Source organism: Hylobates moloch, unplaced genomic scaffold (assembly GCF_009828535.3).
Source record: "Hylobates moloch isolate HMO894 unplaced genomic scaffold, HMol_V3 SCAFFOLD_18, whole genome shotgun sequence".
Taxonomy (NCBI): Eukaryota; Metazoa; Chordata; class Mammalia; order Primates; family Hylobatidae; genus Hylobates; species Hylobates moloch.
The window spans coordinates 7661920-7674355 of NW_026652293.1; positions in this window are offsets into that span (position 1 = coordinate 7661920).

Genomic DNA, 12436 nt, shown 5'->3' on the forward strand with positions numbered 1-12436 from the left:
GCACTGGTTCTCATAGGTTCTATTGGTGATAACTGCTTTAATATGGAGCAAGAGTTTGTGAATCAGGAAATAGAATAAATTAAAATTTAAAATATATGGAGGAATCCTCTTGATTGCTCAGTATGATATTAGATAAATGAGTTTGTCAGAAAATATCAGTATACACTGTTTACCAATGTTATTTATTTACATTCTCCTAAAGCCATTATGGATATTGTATTATGAGAGCTAAACCTAAATAAGTTATCCTGTTCCCTAGGACTTTCTCTGTAAATAGCGAATTTTAGACGAGTAGTCTGTCCTAAATCTTAAATAGAAAAAAAACTAAAGAAGCGATTGCTTAAGCCATTGTACATTATAAAGAGCTGTTTTGTTTTGTTTTGCTTTGCTTTGCTTTGTTTTGTTTTTTTAAAGCTGCGCTCAGAGCCACAAAGGAATAGGAAAGTAGGATAGTGTTGGATTCTGGTTTTATGTAAAGCTAAAATAAATGTATCTCTTTAATATCTCAGTTGTAGGGATTTTGTCAATACCAAAGCAGACTGAGTTGTGGTTTTGTAAATAAAGTTTTTTCTAAAAATGACCATTCTTCCTTTAATCTTTTGTTATACTCACATATCATATGTAAAAATATAAATAAATAGTACTTAAAGTATAGAATATAAGGCTAATGTTTATTGAATACTTACCATATGCCAGACACTGTCCTAAGTGCTTTAGACATTTAACTCCTCACAACAAACCTATGAGGTAGGTACCATTATTATTCCTTTTTTTTTTTGACTGGTAAATCAGGTGAGACAGAGAGAAGTTAAGTAATTTGTTTAAGGTAGCATAACCGGTTAGAGGTGCTCAGACAGAAGACTGACTCCAAAAGCTCCTGCTCATATGATTTATTTATGGTCTTACTTAGCCAGGATACCTGCTGGGTAACTAACTACATTGTTATATGCCCTAGATGAGGGCAGAAGTGACTGATTTGAAGGTTGCATAAACTCATTCAGGGTCTTAGGGTATAAGTGACCTGAGGGCACTGAAAGAATCATTTGCCACAAACCAAGATAAAGGGTGCTTCAGGAAATGCTGTTACTCCCACCTGGAAAACTTTTCCAAAAATCTTTCACACCAACCATTAACACTGACAAGAAGGCCATCAAAAGAACCAACGGAATAAGTGTGGAATAATTTGTTTCCCAATTTGGTTTCTTGGGTGTGTGTGTGTGTGTGTGTGTTTTAACCTCAAGTTCTTAGGTGAGCATAATCTATAAAAGAAAAATATATATATACTTCTTTGGTTAACTTGTTCAACTAGAGAAGAAAAGTCTAATACTAGACTAGGAAATGTGGCAAGTTTAAAATTCAATAGAGTTCATCTGGTTTCCGTTCAGCTCATGCCTTCAAAGGCTATGGTTGACCTAGGGTCTCTTTGAAGAGCAAAAGCAAGATAGAGGTGCACTGATTGAAGCAAGCCCCAAATGTGATTCTACTCCAGCTGGGGAATATTTCAAATTACTCAACTACCTTTGGTTAACTGGATTATGGGAAAGCCAGTTCTAAACAGAAAGCTGATTAATAAAATTTTATCTAAAGAAATATATTCATGATACTAGTGTGGTTTGAGGGTTTTTTGTTGTTGTTGTTATCTTCTTTAGAGACAGGGTCTCGCTTTGTTGCCCAGGCTGGAGTGCAGTGGTGTGATCATAGCTCACTACAGCCTTGAAGTCCTGGACTCAAGCGATCCTCCTGCCTTAGCCTCCCCTGTAGCTAGGACCACAGGCATGCACCACACCTGGCTAAATGACACTGGTTTGTGCGGTTTTTTTGTTTGTTTGTTTTGTTTTTGTTTTTAAGAGAGGGTCTGGCTCTGTTACCCAGACTGGAGTGCAGTGATGTGATCTCAGCTCACTGCAACTTCCGCCTCCAGGGTTCAAGCGATTCTCATGCCTCAGCATCCCCGAGTAGCTGGGACTACAGGCATGCACCACCACGCCTGGCTAATTTTTGTAGTTTTAGTAGAAGGAGTTTTGCCATGTTGGCCAGCCTGGTCTTGAACTCTTGGCCTTAAGTGATCCACCCGCCTCAGCCTCCCAAAGTATTGGGATTACACGCATGAGTGTGAATCCAACACTGTTTTTGGGATTTATTTATTTTTTTTTTTTTAGGCACAGTTTCACACTTGTTGCCCAGGCTGGAGTGCAATGGCGTGATCTTGGCTCACCGCAACCTCCGCCTCCCAGGTTCAAGCGATTCTCCAGCCTCAGCCTCCCAAGTAGCTGGGATTACAGGCATGCACCACCACGCCCAGCTCATTTTGTATTTTTAGTACAGATGGAGTTTCTCCATGTTGATTAGGCTGGTCTCGAACTCCTAATCTCAGGTGATCCTCCTGCGTTGGCCTCCCAAAGTGCTGGGATTACAGGCATGAGCCACCGTGCCCAGCCTGTCAACACTGTTTTTAAATAAAAGCAAATTACATTCACTCTGGTAAGACAAAAGCAAAATCACATATGTGGATTTAGGATACACCCTCTACTCCTAGTATAATTCCTAGGCCTAGAAGATCCATCTATTCTTTTGTCCTCTTTTAATATTTGATTCAATTCAACATACCTGTATTATTCTCCAATAGTGTGGCAAGAATTGTACAATGACATGCTCACACTTGCCTTCAGGGAGTACACAGTAAGTTGAGGAAAGGATAGAACTCTATGAGTCCATCTATTTCATTGGGTTAAGTGATTTAACAAAGGCATGCTTAAAGTGCTATGACTCCAGAGATGAAAGAGCAATCATTCTGAGTAGCAGGAGAGAGTGGGAGTTGAGCAAGAGAGTGTAGGAATTGAGAAAGCTACTAAGAAGAAATGATACTTGAGGCAGGCTTTGAAGCAGTTAGGAGTTGCCAGCTGGGATGAGAGTTTTGAGCAGAGGGAATAGTGTAAACAAATTGATGGGAATTTAAAAGTATCTTGCTTATTTGGGAAGTTCTAAGTTGTCCCCTATACCTTCCAAGACATGTAATAAGAATTAATTCGGCCAGGCATGGTGACCCACGCCTATAATACCAGCACTTTGGGAGGCTGAGGAGGAAGGATTGCTTGAGGCCAGGAGTTTGAGACCAGCCTGGGCAAGATAGTGGGAACACATCTCTACCAAAAAATACAAAAATAAGCCCAGGGTGATGGCACAGGCTTGTAGTCCCAGGTAATTGGGAGGCTGGGGTGGGAGGATCACTTGAGCCCAGGAGGCTGAGGCTGCAGTGAGCCATGATTGGACCACTCCACTCCAGCCTGGGTGACAGAGTGAGACCCTGTCTCAAAAGTTAAAAAATAAATAAATAATTTTTTTTTAAAAAAAGAATTAATTACAAGGTGAAGTTAACAAGGAAGGTTATATGTTATGAAGAATATTCTATACGATTGTAAGTTTAGACTTGGTCCAGTAGCAATGTGGAGTTATTGAAGTTTTTAAGCAGGAGAATAAAATGATCAGATTGAGGATGATGGCTCTGATGGTAAAGTATAATCAAGTTTAGCTTTCCTAATGTCCTTTCTTTGATGCACTTAACAACTTGACCATGGAAATTAAACTTACTGCCTTTACCCTAAGAACCCACGTAGTTCTTTAAGTTCTCGGAATTTCTTGGGTTTCATGGAGCCTCTAGTCTGCAGTGGGGCATTGCCTTTTTTTTTCCCCTTTTCCATTTTGTCATTCCTGCAGTTCAAGGAAGGGGCAGTGAGTCATCAGCTCACCCGCCATGACATTTTTGCTACTTTATCTTTCTCCTTAAGCTAGTTTCTCAACCTCAAACTTAGCCTCTGAGGAGGCATCTTGGGTGCAGCCTAATCTTAAAGACATACATTTTAAATAATCAATGGCTCTGAAAACCAGGTCCTTAAATATTAGTAATTTAGAAAGATTACCCAAAAAGGATGCTTTTATGACCTCTGAGTCACATGTGGCTTGTTAAGAATAATCTATATTGTTTAACTTTAGTGACGAAGTGACCATGATATATAAACCATGATCTAGAAAACAACTAACCACAACGCAAATAGGGAGTGAGGGGAGGTAGGTGAGAATATGGATCAAATAGTCTTGATTCAGTAGTGAATTGCTCGATGAAAGCTTTCCCTATTTTAACATTCCTGCTTATAAAAGGAAATAGTTTCCTTTTCTGCCTTTTTTTTTTTTTTTAACTTTAAAAGCAGCCTAAACCATAGTTTCTTTCTTGCCTGGTATTGAGTGTATGCCAAATCTACCCTAAACTGCACAGATGGAAAAAATTAGTCTATGTCTGTGGTACCTCTGGGGTTGAATATTTTTAGTACCAAAATCTTTAGCTAAAGATTCCTTTTTCCGACACTCTCAAAGAATCCCTTGTCATCCAACGGAAAAACCTACTGAGATAGAAATTAACAATATCATGCTTTTGTATATTCCTTTACAGTTTATTAAGAGCTTTCACATACAGTGTCATTTACTCCTCAGAATAACCTTGGGAGCTATCATTCTCATTTTACAAATTAAGACAGATGCCAGGCATGGTGGCTCACGTCTGTAATCCCAACACTTTGAGAGGCTGAGGCCAGAGGATCGCCTGAGGCCAGGAGTTTGAGACCAGCCTGGGCAACAAAGTGAGGCCTAGTGTCTACAAAAATTTTAAAAATTAGCCAGGTGTGGTGGCACGTGCCTGTAGTCCAGCTACTCGGGAGGCAGAGGTGGAAGGATCACTTGAGCCAGGACATCAAGGCTGCAGTGAGCTGTGATTGTGCCACTGCATTCCAGCCTGGTTGACAAAATGAGACCCTGTCTCACAAAATAATAATAATAAGTAAATAAATAAATGAGCAAATTAAGAAATAAAATCCTGGTTGCAATACCCAGAGAGTTGGAAGAATCTGAACTTCAATCAGGCTTCTCATCTTAGTTTAGGGTTTTCTTCTACCTCCCTGACTCTAAACTGCTGTCCATTCTTCCCTCACTAGCTATAAAACTTAGGAGAAATTTCCTTTGACTTTCAACCTCAAAGCCCAGTTATTTTTCATTAATCAATTAGTTCAACGAATATTTATTCAGTGCCTACTATGGGCAAAATAGATGCTGGGGATACAGAACTAAGCAAGACAGAATCGCTGCTCTCATGTGGATCTGACTTTCTAGTTGAGGGTAAAGAAGAAAATGAGTTACCATTGATAGAGGGCTTACTGTGTGCCAGGCATTGTTCCAAGTGCTTCACATGTAACCCCTAACTGATGGATCCTATCCTCCCCCTAAATATCAGGAAACTGAGGCACAGAGAGATTAAAGATCTTGTTCGTGGTCACCCAGCTAGCAAATGACACCACTCTAAGATTTGGAAAGCCCAGAATTAAGTAGCTTAATAACAGCTTTCTTTTTCTTTTTTTCTTTTCTTTTCTTTTCTTTTTTTTTTTTTTTTTTTTTGAGATGGAGTCTTGCTCTGCTGCCCAGGCTGGAGTGCAGTGGCGTGATCTCAGCTCACTGCAACCTCCACCTCCTGAGTTCAAGCAATTCTCCTGCCTTAGCCTCCCGAGTAGCAGGGATTACAGGCACATGCCACAATGCCCGGCTAATTTTTTTGTATTTTTAGTAGAGACAGGGTTTCACCATGTTGGCTCAGCTGGTCTTGAACTCCTGACCTCAAGTGATCCACCCACCTCGGCCTCCCAAAGTGCTGGGATTACAGGCATGAGCCACCGCACCCAGCTCTTTTTATTTTTCGTCTTCTATTCAAATAAAACAAACAAATAAAAATTTAAAAATTTAATACAAATAAAATGTAAAAATAAAAGTTTTCCATTAGCGATCTTCCTGTACACATCTTTTCCTATTGGAACTTAGTTGATTTTTGTTTTAAATTGAGATGGGGACAACAACATCTCCCTTTTCAGTAAGGGAGATTTGGTTTATCTGTAAACAATAAAAATGCTAGTCTTATACACTATAGAGAAAGAAAAAAATTATGCAAAACTCTTACTTTGCAACTTTGCTGTTCTATCTAGAAACAAAGTCTTTTTTACTAGTCCAGATTTTTATCTTACAAGCAACAAAAGTTTACAGCAGAGTAAATAAGCTCTTTAAGCTATTTGTATGTCTCAAATATTTCATAATAAAAAGTGAATTAAATGACTGCCTTTTGCAAATTGCTCTAATCTCAGCCTTCTTTATAAGCTTGTATTTAAAAATCTATTTATATGGAATTTCAGAAGCAGCCTTGCCTTAAATGAGCACTACTGAATCTTCATAACAAGATTATGTATTTGTTATGTGGAAAGCAAAAATAGGTATCAAATTCATATTCGAATTTTGAGACTTACAGAGGAATGCATTCACAAATAGCTGACGATTAATTGGATCTGCTAAATATGGGCACCAATGAAGTGTGCCCACCAGAATGCATCTCTACACCTCCGTTCACACAAATCACTTCCTCTGGAAAGGCGCCCGTGGTAAAAGTAGGCATATGGGAATGATTCACTTGGGGAAAGTTGTACCCAGAATATCAAAACAGTTTGCTTTCTGTCGCTATATTCTTGCCATAATTTTTCTACCCAAAGGAACCACCTGCTATTATGGCTGTGACACCTGAAAAGCTTTCTGTATATTGCAGGAGATTGCTCATGTGTGGGTGGGTTTTCAGGCTGTTCAGTGGTATTTTAAAAAATGGTTCTTTGGGGAAAATATTCTCAGAGACTGGAACATTGCCTTGTCTTATCAAAATTGCTCTGTAGTCATGTTCGCAAATACCTTCAAACATTGAGCTACAGATGGAATTCAGTAGAAGACATACTGAGCTAATTTCCTTTGTGTGACATTACCCAGAGAAATCAAGCTGTCACTATCCTGAAGAACAAGCCCTCAAAGAGAGATGGTGGCCAAAGCCATAGGAAGCAGAAATGATTGAAGGGCTTGCCCTTCGAAACCTTCTTCCCATTCTCCCAAATTCATCTTTTCCAATTAAAATTTATTACCAAAAAAAAAAACAAATAGACTCAGCATGTCTGACTTGGGATGGTTGTACACTTATAGTAAAGATGGTAAATACTGGGCTGAAAAAAATCCTGAATCCCAGATCTTTCTTGATATTCCAGAATATATTCCTAAAAGAGAATTACAGAAAGAGAGTTTTAGGCATACAGAATTTCATACTTTGGGCTAACTAGAAACAGTCATTTCTTTTTTTTTTGAGACGGAGTCTCGGTTTTTCACCCAGGCTGGAGTGCAGTGGCGCGATCTCGGCTCACTGCAAGCTCCGCCTCCCGGGTTCACACCATTCTCCTGCCTCAGCTTCTCCGAGTAGCTGGGACTACAGGCGCCCGCCACCACGCCCGGCTAATTTTTTGTATTTTAGTAGAGACGGGGTTTCACCGTGGTCTCGATCTCCTGACCTCGTGATCCGCCCGCCTCGGCCTCCCAAAGTGCTGGGATTACAAGCGTGAGCCACCGCACCCAGCCGAGACAGTCATTTCTAAATTATGCTTTTGCTTTATCAAACTTTAGTTCAATCATTTAACAAATATTTAATGAGCATCCCTTTTGTGTGAACACTATTGTGAGTGTTACATAGTGAACAAAGCATTTTTTAAAAAATTCTTTCTTCTGTGCCTTCCCACACTGCCTAGGCCAAAAAGCTAAAAGTGGGCTGGGTGCTGTAGCTCATGCCTGTTAATCCCAATATTTGGGAGTCCAAGACAGGAGGACTGCTTGAGCCCAGGAGTTCGAGACCATTCAGGGCCACAAAGTGAGACCCCAGTCTCTACAAAAAAATCAAGAAATTAGTGGGGCATGGTGACATGCAGTTGCGTTCCCAACTACATGGGAGACTGAGGTGGGAGGAAGGTCTGAGCCCAGAAGCTCAAGGCTGCAGTGAGCCATGTTTGCACCAATGCATTCCAGCCTAGGCAGCAGGGCAAGACCCTGCCACAAAAAATAAACATAAAAAATAAAAGAGCTAAAAAGATTCCCTTGCAGCTAGGGGTTTATATAATTTACTTTTTCCTAGTTATATGCATTTGCATAAGTCTTGATTTCAGAACAAACTTCAGTGGGGAAAAGTGGTCACAACACTTTATCCATTTTGCTATCTAAAATGGATGTGTGGTATGATTCTGAAGGCAACAGACTTGTGGAGACTTCCTGATGTCCAGAGCATGACTAAGATAGTGTGTTTCTGAAGCTAGAAAGTGGTTGATGGCTTCTTGATCCTTAGCTTCTAGACTGTGGTAGGAGCGGCGATTCTTCTAACAGGCCAGTTCTGCAGTGTTATTCTATGAGTCATTCCTGGAGGCCACATTTACAGCCTGCCCCACCAACCCTCCAATGGTTTTGCAATCCCTAAATTTAGTGACATTTTAGTTATCTCTTGCTGTGTAATAAGCACCCCAAAAACTTAGTTTGGCTGGGCAATTCTGCTGATCCTGCCTGGCCCCACATATGTGGGTGTATTCAGCTGTCAGTGGCCCTACTTTGTCTCACTTGCATGTCTAGGATTTTGGCAAGGATGCCTTGAAAGCCTGAGCCCTCTCTCTCCTGTGGTCTCTCATCTTTCAGTAATCTAGCCTGAGCTTCCTTACAGGATGGCTGCCTTCTTCTAAGAGGGTGAGAGTGGGAGCCGCAAAGCCTCTTAAGGCTAGGTCTGGAAGTGACACAGCATCACTTCTGCCTCATTCCATTGGTCAGAATTAAACCGAGGGCTAGCCCAGATTTACAAGGGGAGAAAAATAGACTTCATCTCTTTATGGGAGTTGTGGCAATTGCAAAAAGGTGTGTGAAACAGGAAGGATTTTTGTAACATCATTCTACCACAACTGTTTTGAATCCCTTTCTGCTTCAAATAGCTAGAATGGCTTCTGTTATCTGCAAATGAACTCTGGCTAATACAGAAAGCATGCAGTGAGACCAGATAAGAGGCTGCTATCAGAAGTGTGTACATTAGCTGATAAATGAGACCTACCAGCCCGTTTCTGGATTATTGTCAGTTTCTTTGCTGACGATAACCTATTCCATCCCAACATGTCCTTGTTTGAGTTGATTGAAATCTTTCATTTATTTCCACTAATGCCAAATGTGTAGATGTGAGTATACAATATATCAAGTCTATAATATATATAATATAATCAAAATATCATATTTTGATAGCAGCCTCCTATCTGGTCTTCGAGATAGAGGAAGATTTGGGGCATATTTCGAAAGTAGAGCTGACAGTACTCTGATGGATTGGAAGTGAATATGACAGAAAGTGAGGAAGATGCCAAGGATGGAGTCAACAGTGACTTCAAGGTTTTATGGTAATCATGGTGCTATTTATGGAGATGAGGAGGGACAAGTTTGGAGAGAAAATTCAAGAGTTTGTTTTTGAATATGCCTATTAAATGTCAATCAGGCAGTAGGGTATAGGATTCTGGAGTTTTAGGGAAGAGGTGTGGGCTGTAGATATAAATTTGAGAGCCATCTGCATACAAAAAGACATTTAAATATGAGAGACTTGATTTGATTAACAACGGAGAGGTGTAGGGAGGGAGATACTGAGCACAGCAATGTTTAGACGTATGGAAGGTAGATGAGTAGGCTCCATTTCAGAGTATACAGGAATCCCTGGAGACACTTGCTAACAATGTAGATTCCAGGGTCCTAGTCCCATAAATTCTGATTCAGGTCTAATATTGAGGCCTGGCAATCTGCATAGTCAACAATGCAGGTTATCCTGAAGTGGGTAATCTGGGAATATCCTTTGAAAAACACTGAAATATACTACCATCATCTATGAAAACATTTACGGGTCCTTAAATTTCAGGATGTTTCTTTTCTTTCTCCCCATTTCCTCTCATCCATTATGCACGAAAGACTTCTGCAAGATGCCAAGAGGGGAACTTGGCCTTTATCTTTTTTCTAATTGCCTTTTACAGAGTGATGGAAAGTTAACTACAAACTCCTGCTGGGAAAAGAAGAGACGACCTAGGCCTAAAAATTGTGTCTACTCTCTAAGAGAGGTATATTCTCCTTTAAACACCCAATTTGATGCCCAGTGGTAACACTTTATGAAGCAAGACCAAGAGCAAAGTCAACATTTCTTTGTTCCTTAATTATAAGCAGCATGTGCACCTTGCATATCTCAGCAAGTGATAAACAGTCATACTCCCCCAAATATTGAATGGAGGGTTGAGAAGATTAGATGAAAAACAAATGCTTAACAGCCTGCTGTAGATTTTACTTTCCTATCTCTCAAAATTAATGCTGATTAAGCCTCTATAAAGGGAAAATGCACCTCCCTGTTTATGCCATCATTGATACAAGGCTGAATTCTTATTGACAGTGAACCTGTATTTCTAAAATATATAAATATGAAAATATGTTCACTCCTATCTAGTCTGAGACTGTGAATCAAATGTTGTGTTGGTGGTAAAATTATACAGACATAGTCTCCTCTTTTGCAGTTCAGTGGTTGCAAGAGGGCCTGAAGCTGCAGTAGCCATGTGCTGTAATAATGATTGCATTGATTAAGTGCCAATTACTTCTGGAGACTTTTCAAAGGCCTCTGCTGCAGAGCTGAAACTAGGCTTTCTGTCTGATATTAGATACATCTCTGTAATGCTAGGTGATGGCTGGTTTGGGATCTCTGGCAATTACTTCTGTCATGTACTTTAATCAACAGCGTGCCTACTATTATAACAAGTCCCCACACCCACTGTGAAGCATTACTCAGACTCTCTTTCCCTTAACCCCCACCCTGCTCACATGAACCTGAGCTTCTGACCCATAGATGATTAAGTTGCTCTGGTGAATCACCCTCACTGCGATGGGGCAGCCTTCCAACCAGAGCCAGATCTTTACCACAACCAAGTGCTTGTCTGGAGGGATGATGAATCCTACCGGCCCAGCCAGAGGTCAAATTACCTGTCTAGCTATTCTGCTGGGTATCAGTCTTCTGGCAGGCATCCTATTTAGCACATGCTTCCATTAGCAAATATTTAGGAAGGACCTATGCTTGCATATAGTTCCCCGAAAAATTATTTGCAACAAAGTTTTGGATCTAATCACCATCATTGGCTGATTTTGCCACCATCTTTGAAATAGTTGGCAGACTGCGATAGAACATTGATGGACTGAAAGTTGAGCTAAAAGAGTGACTAAGTCACCAACTTGCTGTGTGACCTTGGGCATTTATTTCAAAACAAGGGGATTGAGCAATACCTTTTCTGAGATCCCGTCCAACTCTAGCACTCGGTGGATTAATTTCATTTTTGCAGTGAGCTTCTTATTCATTTGCCGGAGGCAATTGAACTAATTCACTAGGGCTGCCATTCAAAGTTCTTCAAACTGGGTGACGTAAGCAACAGAAATTTATCTTTTCACAGTTCTGGAGGCTGGGAACCCAAGATCAAGGTATTAGCAGAGTTGGTTCTTTCTGAGGGAAGTGAGGAAGGAATCCATTCCAGGCTGCTCTCCTTGGCCTGTAGAGGGCCATCTTCATCTTCATATGGTGTTCTTCCTTTGTGTGCATCTGTCTCCAAATTTCCCCTTTTTATACGGATAGCAGTCATATTGGAGAAGAGATGCCCTAACGACCTCATTTTAACTTGATTACCTCTATAAAGACCCTATCTCCAAATAAGGTCACATTCTGAGGGACTGAGGGTTAGCGCTTTAACATATGAATACTTGGGGGACACAATTCAACCCATAACAAAAAGTAAGTATTAAATATAGGTAAGGAATAAAGAATAATGCTTTGGTGGCCTTTAAGGCTGGTAACTGACAGGGACATGGTCAGCCAGCAAGAAAGCATAGATTGTCAAATTTATGTTGTAACTCTAATGGCTTAAACCTATATTAACACTAATTTTATCTCCACATATGGATATTGTGTAAGAGTCAGCTCTGAATTGTCTTCTACCTGAAATTTTTCAGCGTTGCCCTGCTTTCCAATGTTATTTCATCTGTTTTTATAATTGGATGTGAAACTTCTTGAGAAAGGGTCCTATGACTCTTTAACCAATTATTGTTCAAAGGAGTCCCCAAAGTGTTAAGTAGGTAGGTCATTGTTTAATTAAATGACCCTGTTGAGATTTGATTGAGCTTGGCCCTCAGCGGATATAATTATAAGTGGAATATGCTTTCCTGTGCTGATATGGGTCTCCTGATTATATAATATTATTTATATATTAAGAAGAAAGAAAAGGAATGCATTAGATTTTGTTGACTCACAGCTACACATCTGACATTAATGGAAATAAATGAAAGATTTCAATCAATTCAAACAAGGACACGTTGGGATGGAATAGGGCATCGTCAGTAAAGAAACGGACGATAATCCAGAAACTGACTGGTAAGTCTCATTTATCAGCAAATGTACACCCTTCTGATCACTGATCTCTTTTCCAGAGTCTCTCTAGCCTGGAAATCCACTAGGTGGAGCAAAGGA